Source organism: Alexandromys fortis, unplaced genomic scaffold, assembly GCF_014885135.2.
Source record: "Alexandromys fortis isolate MF-2015 unplaced genomic scaffold, M_Fortis_MF-2015_v1.1 scaffold_71, whole genome shotgun sequence".
NCBI classification, from domain to species: domain Eukaryota; kingdom Metazoa; phylum Chordata; class Mammalia; order Rodentia; family Cricetidae; genus Alexandromys; species Alexandromys fortis.
Genome location: NW_026067954.1, coordinates 4,664,755 through 4,679,525, shown reverse-complemented (window position 1 = coordinate 4,679,525; position 14,771 = coordinate 4,664,755). Strand labels below are relative to the sequence as shown.

Sequence of the window (14,771 nt, the reverse complement as noted above, 5' to 3'; positions counted from 1 at the left end):
GGGGGGGGGGGGGGGGGGAGGAAATGAGATCAGGAGCAGCCAGAGGGAGGATGGACGGACGCTGGTGTGCTGTGATGTGCAGAAAACTCAACCCCAAGATCCCACTGTGCCCCAGGCAGAGGTTTAGACTCAGTGTGAGGAAGCACTTCTGAGAAGAAGGCCCTGGTGGAGGATGGCCTCTAGCCTGCCTTGTGAACCCCACTGTTTGCTATCCAGCGACGGTCTTGGTGCCCGTCAAATTAGGAGAGTACAGGACAATGAAGACCGTGTGCAGCTTCTATATCTTTTCATTTGTGCCCCCTGATTTGACTATCAAGTAGACATTGGCTTCCTGGCCCAGCCTTAGCTTCCCTCTCTTTCCATTTTCCATGTCTTTCTGTCCTCCTCCCTTTGCCGAGTCCTGGTGAGCAGCACGTAGAGACAGAGGAACAGGCAAGAAGTGCAAACCCTTGAGGGAGGAAAGAGGGAGAGTGGGTGGTGGTGGGGAAGGAATGGGGTATCTGGGCACTGCCGGAGTGGTGCCGAGGTTGAAGAAGAAGGGGTTGCTACAGGATGAGCTAATCGCTGACACTGGGCATTTTATAACAGGGAGTTTATTCACAAGGTGGCTGTGGGGAAAATGTGAAGACGAGGGAGCCTCCCCAAGGGTAGGGTTTCCTGGTGCTTGCAGGATAAACAGGAGGGTGGTCTAAGGTGTGGGAGGGGGATTGGAAGTGAGACAAGCAGTGTTCCTCCCCCCGTCACCCAGCTCCAGGGCCCCCCATAGGAGGGCCGTTCAGGACACAGTGGTTTGCCATAGTCTGCGGGTGGAGTTTTGGCTTTCTGACACCAAGAACTCACCTACCGGGACCTGTATGGGCTGCAGCAGAGAGCTGGTTTTTGTGTTGACAAAAGACCCGCATGTCAGAGGCATCGGCTCTGGCAAAGCCAGCAGGAGACTGGTGACATATGCTTGGCTCCGCGCGACCTCCACAGTTAGGGAGTTTTGCAGTTAATCAGGCTTTTCTTCCATTTTAAGGAGGCTCAGCCCAAGTATGGGGTGCTACCTACCTCTCCAAGACAATGCCCTGGATGAAGAGCAAAGCTGGGATCAGACCCTGCCTCCTCTGTTCAGGGAGCCTCAGCAATGCCTGTGTGAGGCAGAGCAAACTGAGATGGCCTTACCTGTGTGAGGCACTTTAACCTTGGAGCCCTTGGCCTGCTTCTGAGCAGGTGACAGGCCTTTTTCTCAACCGAATAGTTGAATTAATGCCCCCAGTTTGCAGGAACAGAAACTGAGGCACAGAAAGTTCACGTAAGTTAACTCTCAAGTTTAGAGGTCACAGAAGGCTAGGAGACTCTGCTGAGATTTGCTTACAGTGCCCAAATCTCAGAGATTGAAAACCCAAAAGGCAACACCATCTAAGGAGCCTCCTGGCACAGCACCCCCCTCCGCCCCCCCACCAACAGCCTCCTCTGCCTGAAGCCCGATACTGTCAAGCTGTGGGAGAAAAGTGGGAAGATACCATATTTGCTCTGCTTGTGTGTTTCCCCAGCACCCAGCCAAGCACACTTGCCAAACCTGACTCTCCAAATCCTTCTCATTTGGATGGAGCCCAAGACTTCTTTCTCTCTTTTGTGTCCCCTTTACGTCTCTGAATACGTGAAAACCCACCAGAAAGGTTCACACTGAGCCAGCCTGCACCCTGAACGACCCCGTGGGGCAGCTGTATCTTAGCCGGCAGGACCGAAGGGCAGGCATGTTGGCCGGGCTACCAGGAGGACTGCTGCCCAATGTCCAGCAGCTGTCTCTGTCCGCACCGGCCGGGGGGAGGAGGGTGTCTGCGTTTCAGAATAATCCCTCCTCCACAGCGGAACTTCAGGTGTAGCCATTTTCCATAAAAATTGGGAAAATGCTAAGCCAGGTCAGGGAATCATGAACCACCCCCCCTTCTGAAGAGTGGGGGAGAACAGAAGACAAAGGTAAAGGATGGGGGAGGTGGTAAACGAGCCAAAAGAGTTCTATGGCAAACGCCAACAACACAACTTCCCCGAGGAGACACGGAGACAGGTGGTCTGCCTAAATCCATACATCCTTCTCATTTGGCCCAACAGTCAAGGGCAGAAATAGATGGTGTGGATGGCCATGTAAGTGGCTCTCCCCTTCATGGCTGATCTGCACACAGCCCAGGAAGAAGACATCCTGTTACACCTGCCACCAGAGCCGAGGCTCTAGCATCAGTACTGCCCGGGCTGACTGCCCCTTCACTGCTTGCCACCGGAAGGTGACTCCGTTTCCTCACCTGTAACATAGGATAGTAACCGCGGCCAATGCAAAGGTGTAACAGTGAGGATTACCAGCAGTGATACACAGAATGTGCTTAGCCAATGCCGGGCTTACAACCACACCCCAGGGACAGGCTATCGGCAGGGTCCTCCAGACCCAAGTCAGGTCTTAGCCACTGCGGGCAGTCCCTCTGACTTTCACCCCAAGTTCCAGGGCACTTGCCATCTGCGTCCCACAGCATAGTGCCTAATTATACACGGTCTCAGAACAACTAGGGAAGAAGCCACATCATACAGTACAGGGCTGAATTCAGTCAAGTTTCTCCCAGCCTTGAAATATGACAACTCCAGTTCCACGCTCCACAGGACTTGCTAGACACACGGCTGCTCTCGACCTTGGTTGGTATCTGACCTTCAGCTGGCTCTCTCAGGCCTTTGACTTCACCTTCTGTTGTTTGCTATGGTGGAGGCCACCCTCTATTTTCTATCCTAGAAGCTACTAAACCAGGGCAGTGTCCAGCCACAGGCAGCTTGGTGGCAGCAGTTGGACCAGCTAGCAGTATGGCTCTGCTATCGGCCTCAGATTGGCTTTCTTGGGTCACCTCTTTTTTTATTATTATTAAAAAAAGAATTTATTTCAGCCTCTAGTTTCTGTTCTTTTTCTTTTCTTTTTTTTTTATTAAAAATTTCAGCCTCCTCCCCACCTCCCTTTTCCCTCCCCCTCCCCCCCACTCCTTATACCCCACTCCCTTCCCCCTCTCCAGTCCAAAGAGCAGTCAGGGTTCCCTGCCCTGTAGGCAGTCCAAGGTCCTCCCGCCTCCATCCAGATCTAGGAAGGTGAGCATCCAAACAGGCTAGGCTCCCACAAAGCCAGTACACGCAGTAGGATCAAAACCCAGTGCCATTGTCCTTGGCTTCTCAGCAGCCCTCATTGTCCACCATATTCAGAGAGTCCGGTTTTATCCCATGCTTTTTCAGTCCCAGTCCAGCTGGCCTTGGTGAGCTCCCAATAGATCAGCCCCACTGTCTCAGTGGGTGGGTGCCCCCCCTCACGGTCTTGACTTCCTTGCTCATGTTCTCCCTCCTTCTGTTCCTCCTCATTTGGACCTTGGGAGCTCAGTCCATTGCTCCAATGTGGGTCTCTGTCTCTATCTCCATCCATCACCTCTTCTTTCCTCCTCTGGCCATGCTGTTAGAATGGAGAGCCAAGGTTGGAGTAGATGCCAGGAGGCACCAATGAGGTCAGGCTGCACCTGGGGCTCAAGGGTCAAGAAGGTCCCAAAATGCCTGCATAGGTACCAGCCCACATCTTCATGGCAAGAGGCTCTTTAGGATTCAGGGTGTCTGAGAAAGCTCCAAAGCACGTATGTGCACTTTCCAAGAAAGCCCACGTGTGCAACGGCAGAATCTGCCTCCAGGGCAGGCACAGCTTACGGAAGGCAGACTTAAAGGGAAGTCAGTTGTGCTGGGCTATCGGGGAGACCAAAGGCAGAGATGGCAGAGGGGGTTATTGGCAGGCAGACAGGGCCATCGTGTAGAACAGAGGACAGGCACAGCACAGAAGCCCTTGTGCCGTAGCTCTAGGCTAGGCTGTCAGCCCTGGGTGATGGACAGTTCCTGGAATAGGGGAGGGGAGTTTCTCCTGCCTTAGCTGCCCTCAGCACTGTTTGACTTGGGGGTATCTTTACCTGAGATGCCATGAGGCTATCTTGTTTTTTTTTTTCTTTTCCATATGAAGTTGAGTACTGTTCTTTCGAGGTCTGTGAAGAATTTTGCTGGGCTTTTGGTGGGCATTGCATTGTAGATTGCTTTTGGTAAGATTGCCATTTTTACTATGTAATTCTGCCTACCCAAGAGCATGGGAGATCGTTCCACTTTCTGGTATCTTCTTCAATTTCTTTCTTCAAAGATTTAAAGTTCTTGTCATACAAGTCTTCCACTTGTTTGGTTAGAGTTACTCTGAGATATTTGATGCTATTTTTGGCTATTGTGAAGGGTGTTGTTTCTCTGATTGCTTTCCCAGTCCTCTTACCACCTGTGTACAGGAGGGCTACTGATTTTTTTTTTTTTGAGTTAATCGAGATAGCATGAGGAAGTGGATGCAATGTTGTCCACCCTGTAGACAAAGTGGGCAATCACCAAGGAGACAGCTACCCTTCCCAGAGAAGCTACTGAGCAGGCAGGCAGGCAGGTCAGACTAGAAGAGCCAAGGCATTCAGTTGGCCAGAAAGAGGCCAGGGCTCTGCCCTACCTCCCTGAATCTCCTTATCCATTGCCAGGCGCGGGGACATCCGGCAGGGTTTCTCACTCAGTTGCCACAGACATATAACTTATCTTCACTGACTCTTCTCTGCTTTTTACACACCTCTCCCCAACTTTCAATTTCCCCTTTTCTCTCCAGGATCCCAGAACCCTCAGGCCACACATCCATCTGCTCTTCTCAAGAGAGAATCTTGGTTAGTTCCAACCTGGAAGGAAGGACTTTGTTGGAGGAAGGCCCATTTGTTGGTTCCAGGGCCAAGAGCATTGGGAGACAGGGTTGAATCCAAGGCCCGATCTGGAAGCAGAGGGACTGGAGTTCGCTCTCTTACCATAGCCTCTGCTTCTCGGTCAGCTCATCCTCTCATGCTATCACCATCTACTGGCATGTTCTTTTTTTTTTTTTTACGTTTTTTACGTTTTTTTTTTATTGAAAAAAAAATTCCTGCCTCCTCCCAGCCTCCCATTTCCCTCCCCCTCCTCCCGCCCCTCTCCCCCTCCCTCTCCAGTCCAAAGAGCAGTCAGGGTTCCCTGCCCTGTGGAAAGTCCAGGGTCGCCACCGTGTTCTTATTGAGAACTATAAGAGAGCTCACAACCACGCCCAGCTGAAGGGATGAAAGCATGAATTCATACTCTGAACACAGGAGCTGTCCTCAAAGACTTTCCTACTTGGTCGAAATGCTCGTTTAACGTTGTTGGTTAACAATGACTCCATTCTACTCGTTAAAGCAGCTCCCCTAAGGATGCTTATGGGCAAAATGTCATAGAATTAACTTGAACTCCATAAAGCTGGACATCAATGCATTTGTATAACACACTCTCCAGCTCAGCCCGGGTTCGGAGATTGTCTACCAGACCTGACCATAGCCTTGACGAACATTATCAGCCAGGATTTTCTTTGAGGCTCTGTTTGGAATTTTTCAGACTGGCTCTTTCTCCTCGTGGCTCCTGCTTGAACAGGGACTAGAAACTGTTGGCTGGTGCTCCTCTTTATCCTCTGGTTATATTTGGCTTCTCCTGACTTCCTTTCCAACCCTGTTAATAATAAAATGCTAACAGGCGGCACCACACTTCCACATACCACACAACTATAGGGCGTAAAATATGGCAAGCACTGAATTATTCAGTAGGTGAATAATACCACGAAGATATGCTATATCCCAGATACAAAGCTGTTAGCTGGGATGACGTATATGACATCTGTCCTTGTGAAGCTCTCCCTGGCGGCTGCATATCTGCTGCCAGGAGCTATCCAGTCCATCTTAAAGAAGGCACAAGCTGCCCTGTCAGCCACGTGAAAAACCTTCCAGATGCGGCCTTTTCCAATTATGTTCCTTGTTCTTCCCACGTTTGAGAACCACACGTGCTATGTACAGTCTTTCACACGTGGGGCCACCAGTAAGCCAACTGCTGTGCACAGGTCGGATGTCAAAGCTAGCTCCATCCAATTCCTGCCCTCCTGGTTATCACACATGGTGGCTCTGACCCTCACAAAGAAGCAGCTGAGGGATTTCATTTCCATCATTTCGTGCCCATTCTTGCCATCACTTTTCCATCAGCAAAGTCAACACCTGGCACACACAGAAAAAAAATGTGTGGTAAGAGACTCAAAAACAAGACCACTACTATTTGATAAGAGCCACCTTGTCAGCCTCTGGGAACTCTATTCTTAACTATGTGTGGCTCACAGTTATTCTAGGAGAACCACACCTTACAAATGGCTTTAGCTTTGTATTGTGTCTTGTATTAAATAAAAATCCAAACGGTACAACTGGCTTATACTTTCTAAATAAACTTTCTTTTAGGAAAAGAAGGAAGTTGAGACTTAAACTTGAAATTGGTCCAAACAATTTGGGGTTGTGTGGTCAAGACACTTATTCTGTGACCAAGGGGTTTCTTGGTCACACGGCAACTCTCCAAAAGGAACTCGGTTGAGAGGTAACATCGCTGAATAAAGAGCTTCTGAATTCCAGAAGGAATAGACTTGAGCAGGGTCTCCACACCTGAGGAGGCTCAGACGATGGGAAAGGGAGGATCTGAGTTATAAAGTGGAGGAGAGAGAAATAAAGAACAAGGAGATGAGAAAGGAAGAAAAATAAATGTGAGTCAAGAAAGGCAACAGAACGCAAGAGAAAGGCAGTGGCTTCATACAAGGAGAGGGGAGGGGAGGGAAGGAGGAAAAGGAGAATGGCGGAGAAGGGAGGAGGAGGGGAGGGGGAAGGACATTACTGAGGACAGGGACAGAGAAGATCCTGGCAGTTGGGAAGTTTAGGGACAGACCCTGTGTTTTTGCTCAAAGCTTTGGAACAGTAAAGATGAGATGACACTGTCAGAAACCAAGTGGACAGGTGTTCTGAGATAGGCAGGGTGGCCTGCATCGGACAACATGACTACACACATGGCCAGGCCTCAAGGGTCTGACACTGGTCTCCTGGGACCACAGTTCTTCCTGTGTAAGCACATCCCATGGGCCCCTGGGATGCCACGGTACAATGAGTGGTTAATTGCTGATTTTCTAAGCATTTTTATGAAGTCTTTGAAAATTCATACATGCATACAATGTGCTTTGATCACAGTTACTCCGCATTCCTCCCATCTTCCTCCTACCAGCCCCACCTCACTTCCTGCCCTTTTTCAGTTTACACCGGGTCCAAGCAGTGTTACCATACATGCATGGAAGATGCACCACCTGCTGGAGAGCAGCAGACCCAGGGACCGCTCTCCTCAGGAAAGCTGACGCTCTCTCCCAGAGAAATCACCAACTGCCAACAGCTCCTCAGCTAGAAGTGGGGGCTCACGAGCCTCCCCGCCTCTGTGGTGGAACATTCACTGGCTTGAGCATGTCTAGGTCTTTCTTGTACAGGCAAGCACAGCTGTGAGCTTGTGTGTAGTAGTCCTGCAATGTCCCAGAATCACTGTCTCATCCTGGTCTTTCCCGACCTCTGACTCCTGCGATCCTTCCACCCGTCTTCTTTGATGGTCACTGAGGGGTGAGTGTGTGATACCCCGCCTGTGGTTGAGCCCTCCACAGATACTTCTTCTCCGCTCTCTGAACAGTTGTGAGCATCTACATTAACCACCATTCCCTGCACAGGAAAGTTCTCCGAAGAGAGCTGAGAGCCGCGCTGCTCTATGGGTATATACGTTGTTAGAAAGTTGGACGCTATTTCCATTTAGCAAAATAACACTAGTAGATCCATTGCTGGTGCCTATAAGCTCCCCAGAGCTGGGGGCTCTTGATCAGATTTATAGCACCAACAGTACGGTGCATGTATTCTCATGAATGGTTCATCTTCGTTGCCAACTTTATTGAATTGTGAAGCACTCACAGGAGTATCAACGCACACCTTTGTGTGTGTCTAAGAGGATATTTCCAGAGATAAGACCTTGAGGGTTCTGACCTAATGAGTGGTTTCAACTATCCATATATTCAACTTTTGAGTGACATTTTGGTAGAGGGTAGAACTGTGGAAGGAGTGACGGGAAGTAGGCCACTAAGGGTGTGCCTTTGGGAGCCACATCTTGCCCTGACTCTCTCCTGTTACTGCTCTGCCAAACTCTACCCACCATAATGAACTGAAACCGGTGAGCGAATGAATGAATGGATGGAGCTTTTCTCCCTCAAGTATTTCTATCAGGTATTGGTCACAATGATGATCAAATGTATGCACTATCCGTGGCTTTAGCCATTGACTGGGAACATCTATCCAGAAACAGCCTCCCTGGTGCCTGTCCACCCTACTCACTCCAATGTATTCTATCCAAGCTCTCTCAAGTATCTCTCTTTCCCAGGAAGCTCCCCCAGGGATTCAGACACCTGCTCATTTACCTTGACCACATCACTAGGTGGGTAGGACATGACAAACCACCAACCAACAAGGGCAGCTAGACATCTGAAAGGGAACCTTGGTACTCTCATTGCTCCATGACATCCCAAGACCCTGCTCAGCTGGCCATGTTCCCACTGCCCACATGAAGAAAGAACTCTGGTCCCAAGAGGTAGGCATCAGATTTTTGAAGCCTGATCATGATGTGTGGCCATCCCACACACTCGGGTTGCTCTGTGGACACGTGCCCACTTGGTTCTGACACAATAGCCACATTTTTACTTTGTCAAAGTTTTGACAAAAGCAGGCTCATTTGGGCCCCAGCAAAACACATCACTTCTTCTCCGCAAGGCTGAGTCAATGTTGAGGGTCAAGAGTAGCTGCAAAAAAAGCTCAGGCCTTTTGCTCAGGGAAGCAGACCTGACAGTGAGAAATACTTATAAATTGAAAAGAATATATATATATATATATATATATATATATATATATAACATATATATGATATATATAACAGGTTAATCAGCCCCAGGGAATTATTACCTGGCAGGTCCCTGCCATGCTTAGCTCCAAACACAAAAAGCATCTGGTCTTGTCCACCCAATTTCTCCTCACAAAGGATGTGTTTGCCTATGAATATTCTACTTTTATGTGCCCAACAAACACCCTAGCACTCCTCCCATGGAGGCAGAAGGCCCCTTAGTTACTGAATTTCGCTTTAAATGTTGCAACAGACCAAGAGGAAATAAACAGGGGAAGATGAAGTGAATGTCACAACACAGTTTTCTTGAAAGAAGCGACTCTGCCCCAGCCTTGGGAAACCTCCATGTCCAGGAAGTGAACTTGAAAGCAACAGGGAACCCCTGCCCAGTATCCACTCCCTGAGGCCACCACACCCTCCTCCACTCACAAGCATTCACCACCTCAAGTCTGGAATCTCTGCTGTGTAGACAAGGCTCTTGCTCCCACCTACATATGGGAGCTGAAACTCAGAGTTCCCGTCCCACCCTACCCAGAAGGCCAGTGTCTCCACAGTGTTATGGCGAGGTCCTATCCCTCATCCCTCACATCCAATCCACCCCTCGAGTAAAGGACACGGGAGGACCCCAAATACAAGGAGCTATGATAAGGAAAAGCGAGTCACTCCTCTAGGGACAGGCAATGGGGTATAGACTGCAGAGTCCCGTCCCTTTGGGCTTTCCCTTCCCCCACCATTCACTGGGGTCTGTACCTGGATCTGAAGTCACTGATGTTCGGCTCTGTTGAGCTGTTGCTGTCATTAAAGAGCCCAGTCCAATTGGCCTGCTGGTCGCCCCTCTGCCAATCAAATTGGAAGCCTCTGGCAAAAAAATGAGGCAATGGATATATACACTCATATGTTAGGTTAGGCTTGTGTAAGAGCCACATTTTGTCGTTATAACCATGCGATACAATTCTTTGATTATATACCAGAAGAAGAAGATGGTGACAGTTCCATTCATGGGGATGATGGTGGCAAGCCATGGCCCTCCGTGCCATCTTTACTGCATCCTTCCCTTACTCCATCGTTTTCACATTTGACAGGTAGGGAAACTGAGGCTTACCGAGACAAAAGTCACAGGGCTCTTCTACCTCCCCTCTGGTGCCCTCCCTTAATTCCTGTTTCTAGAGACTCAGCTGAGAAGAATTCTATCACCAGTACTGTGCCAGACAAAACTTCAAAGATTTTAATACCCATGTGAGGATCCCACTTCTTGTTTAAGAGGATGGACTTTGCACATTTGTATCCAGTCCCTCCCAAACCTGAGGATGATGGCAGCCAAGCAATGAGTCAGAACATGAACATGGGGAGGAGGCAGCTGAAGGGACCAGAAACAATACTAAAAGACAGCAAGCAGATGGGCAACTGACTAGGGTCAGAGACAACAGCATCCTGATGGCCTTCAAGAAGTAGATCCATTCCTAGGATATGACTCCAGAAAGAGCAGGAATGCCAAGGGCCAGGGCATACAGGCGGGCATGTAAGATGGTACCCAAAGCAGGAGGACTGAGTTACATTTATACAAGGAGCATTTAGGCACCTGTGAACATGCAAACCCTCACATACCAGGTCCCCTTCCCACATTCCCCACAGACAGCCGTCAGCTTGCTCCTGGGGAAGTTGGCTCATGGAAGAGTACTGTAGCCAAAGTTGCCAGTGCCTAAGAGCCTGCCTGGGAGCCGTAGAATTCTGGTGGTGCACTACCCAACCCGAACCTCTGGTCTGGTGAGGACTGTGACTCTCATAAGGAGAAACTGACCAGCTTCTAAAATGCTGAAGAAGAAAAGGGGGCGCCCTCTTAAGAACCTTGGGACAAACGTTCTCCAGCTAGCACTGTGAACACCTGAGGTTGAAGAACCCTTTGTTGTGGAACTGTCCTGTGCTGCAGAAGGTGTTGAATGATGTCCCCAGCTCTGTCAGTTCTAACTGGCCTCTAGCTTGCCTGTTATGATTATCAAAGTGTCTCCAGATGTCAGTGATTCCTGGAAGCAAACTCACCCTTACTGGGAACCACTGCTATACAACAATGCATCGTATTTCCAAAGCCCTTAGCAACTGCCTGGCCCTTACATATGAGGAAACGAGTGACCACTTCTGATAAAGGAAGCTTGAAATTCAAAGTCAGAACAGAATTAAGAAGGAAGGAAAAGGGGAGCTGTGGGTAGGGGGAAGAGGAGAGAGATGAAAAACTGGGGGAAATAGTTAATAAAATTATTAATAAGTAGCCTCTTAACTACGGGATGGGGACAGAGGATGGGTTTTGGAGTTGTTCCATCCATACCCCTCCAATTGACTGGTGACCTCAGTCAGTTCTCTGCATTTCTTGTGGTCTCTGTCCCCATATTTCAAATGAAGAATCAGCCTAGGATGTCTCTGGCATCTTTGAGTGAAAGTTCAGCTCTTGTTACCATTCAGCTTGCTGAGATCGGTTTTTCTCTATTCAGATGGAAATCCCCAGAAGACAAAGAATAGCAGTTCAGAATTGGTAGACCTGGGCCCTTGAGCACCAAAGGCTGAGGATCCTGGAATGGCATATTCAGATGCTTGTAGCTCTTAAATCCTGAGACCAGAGGCTTGTGGCTCCAGCTTCTAGAAGATGGAGGCTTACAGTTCTGGGTGCTCCAGTCACAGGCTTACTGCTCTGGGCCTCAACTAGCAGTATCTCAGCACTTGACAAGTAGCATCTATTGGGTTATTAGCAGCTGCAATAATAGCACTCAGCACCTGCCTATGCCATAGTCCCCCAGGGTGCTGGAACTCTGGGCCCTCAACAGCACCTGTAAAGTTCTCAAGCCTCGTGTGTCAAGACCCTTGGGCCTTTGAGCCTTGGAAGTAACTGGAACCCAAAGTCTGCTATAAAGCCTTCAGTCTTCTGCTTGCTTCTCCTTCTTCTCTGTCTCTAAGCTTTCACCACCACGGACTACCTCTGCCCCCTGCAGGAGGTGCTCCAACTCATGCCTGACCTCTTCAGCCACCTTCTTGCTGCTATTGCTACTGCCACAGCTGCTGCAACAGCTGCCATCATTATCATAGCCATGGCCACTGCGGCCCACTCCTCACATTCTCAATTCAGCCTGTCCTACCCAGGACAAAGACCACAAATAAACAAGAGAAGACCACTTAAGGACATCTTTTATTGGAACTAATGGAGCAACACAAGAAGGCAGAACACAGAAGACTCCCTCGCTGACTCAAAAAGTATAGGGCACAGCCTAGTGATGTTGCCACACTCAGAAGGGGCGTGGCATGCAAATATGAGATTGTACTTTGCACCAATAACATCACACCTTCCAGTTTCTCCTAGATCAATCACAATCCTTCCTGAGAACTAATCACAAATCATGTATAGGTACAACTGGTATCTGCCAACCACAGGCTTTTTACTGAGTCACTGGGGTGTACTATTCCTCATTCTACCTGTTGAAGGTAGGGCAGAGAACTCTGCAGCTACAGTTGAGGACAGGGCTTCAAGCCTGGTCATCTGGAAATCACTGAGGCCTGGAATGGGCAGAGTAAGTTCTCCAGTGCTGCCCTAGACTGGAGTAGATGTAACTGGAAGACACCTTCCTGAACATTCTAGCCACCAGTCATGGATGGAAACGTTGCTTGTGGCAGGAGTGGAGCTTATCCAAGGTGTCCCTCAAGTATTCAAAGCCACCAGGCTGCCATATAACAACCCAGTTAGTCACCTGAAGAGGAGCTTCTGAGCTGACTGCTCGCTGCTCAACATAAGGGAAAGCAAAAGGCAGGCCAGCTGAGAACACTGTGGTTCAGGGAGTCCCCCTAAGGTCTTGTTCCACACAAGCCCTCCAAGGTCTTCCCATGGCCTTATGGGTAGGAGGAAGGCACCCTGACAGTGGTAAGTTGCCTGGCTGGTTGGGTGCCTGGCTTGGCAGACTGAAGCAGAAAGATGTTGAGTTTGAAATCTTGTCTCAAAATTAACTAATTCCCACCGGTGACAGACAAGGTTTAGTAATATTTTTAGTTAAATAATTTTAAAGGATCCACTTCTTTCTCACTAAGCCCAGTGTGGAAGAGCAAAGATTTAACAGCCCTCAGTTATGAATCATGAAATGTTTAGCCTTGTGCCTCACAGGTAGCTGAGGGCACATGTTTCTTTATCGGCTCGTTCTAGTTTTGTTACACCATGTTACATATACTCTATCATATCATTCCGTACTCATCACACAGCCGTGAGTCTAGGCGGCAAGGTTCAGTAGTGGTCCTGACCCAAGTGCTGAATGCCAGCTAGAGCAGGGGTTCTCAACCTGTGGGTCATGACCCCTTTGGGGAGTCGACCGACCCCTTCACGAGAGACACCTAAGACCATGAGAAAACACAGATATTTGCAGAATGATTCATAAAAGTAGCAAAGTTACACCTATGAAGTGAGAGTCACCACCACACATGAGGGACTGTATTAAAGGGTCGCAGCATCAGGAAGGTTGAGAATCCCTGAGCTAGAGGGAGCTGGACACCCTTTTTTTTGCTGACAAAAGAGTGTGCCAGAAGGTGAAAGACATGATGGGAAGTAACAGCCGATAGGAAGAGGGTCACAAGACCTGGTGTATGGCCTTTCAGGACAAGAGTGGGAAGGGACGTGTGAGCAGGGACTTCTGGGAAAGAACACCCAGCAAGGATGGGCAACAAGGACCTGAAGCATATGGACTGGGAAGCCAGGGGCAAGGTGGCAGCTGGTGAAGCCTCAGTTCATGGAAGTGATGCCACCTGTCTCTCCTCCCTTGAAGCTTTCTCCAGGGAGATGGCCCAATTTCAGAAAGGCCCCAGCGTTGACTGGGGAATTAACGGTGTGGTCAGAAGCCCGCTCTCTGTCCTGTCCTGCTGCTGACTGATTCTTGATTCCTCTCTCAATACTCCAGAATCACTTGACTAGAAAGCCATGGGGCAGGAGTGGGGAGTGGGGATATTGCTCATTCTCTCATGGTTTGTCTACCAGACATGGTCATCAGGCTGGCTCCCAGCTCTCCCCACTCCCTTAAAGGGAAGGAGGAGGTGGGCTAGTGGTACAGAGCAGGGCAGATGAGGGCTCTGAGCAGATGAGGAGTGGTTCCTTGAGTCCCTCCTGAGGAGCTGCTGAGCCGAGGAGAGTCTAAAGCTCTGCAGCTCGGCCGGACCTTTTGAAGGGTGCAAGACCCACAGTGCAGATGGCAGAGACCAAAGGGGGAATTCCTGGGTGTCATCCAGCTAAGGATGGGTTCAGAGGAAGAGCTCTGTGGAAGAGCCGCTCTGGGACCGGCGCCACATAGCCACAGTCCTGCACTGGATTGAGGGTGCCTCCAGGCCCAGCACTATAATTCTTCTTTTTTTCAAGACAGAATTTCTCTATGTAGCCCTGAATGTCCTGGAACTCACTCTGTAGACCAGGCTGGTTGAGAAATACAAAGATCCATCTGCCTCTTCCTCCTGAGCGCTGGGATTAAAGGTGTGTGCCACGCCACCCTGTCCAGACTCAACACTGTCATTCTTAACGCTTGTCTGGAATCCAGAACTTCTACTGCACACCCCATTCTCTCCCTGCTCAGCTCTCAAGCTCCCCTCCAGGTGACACACACAGCAGGCACTTGGGTCATCCAGTACAGACAGCCACATCCTTCCCAGCCGCTCGTAGTTAACAACCCGCTCAACATTTGTTTCAAGGAGGAACTGCTTACAAGAAGTAACAAGATGGGCGGGGGAAGAGTACACATCAGTCTTGGGCACACTCACAACAGCATAAAACTCCCGTGAGGCTCTGGCTCTTGAAGATGCCAAGTTGAAGATCAAGTCCTACTCTAAGAAACCTTTGGGGATCATTCCAGATCTAAATTATAGCACTTCCAAATCCACTTTCCGGAACCTGGCAGTTCTCCAAAACCAGAATCTCCATCTTTTCCCCCAGTGCG

General features: G+C 49.4%; 1 protein-coding gene across 1 annotated transcript in view; it reads right to left on the bottom strand.

Moving 5' to 3' along the window:
* The window catches only part of St8sia5 (ST8 alpha-N-acetyl-neuraminide alpha-2,8-sialyltransferase 5), a 60,219-nt gene that overhangs the window by 31,637 nt on the left and 13,811 nt on the right, over positions 1–14,771 (bottom strand). The window lies entirely within an intron of this gene.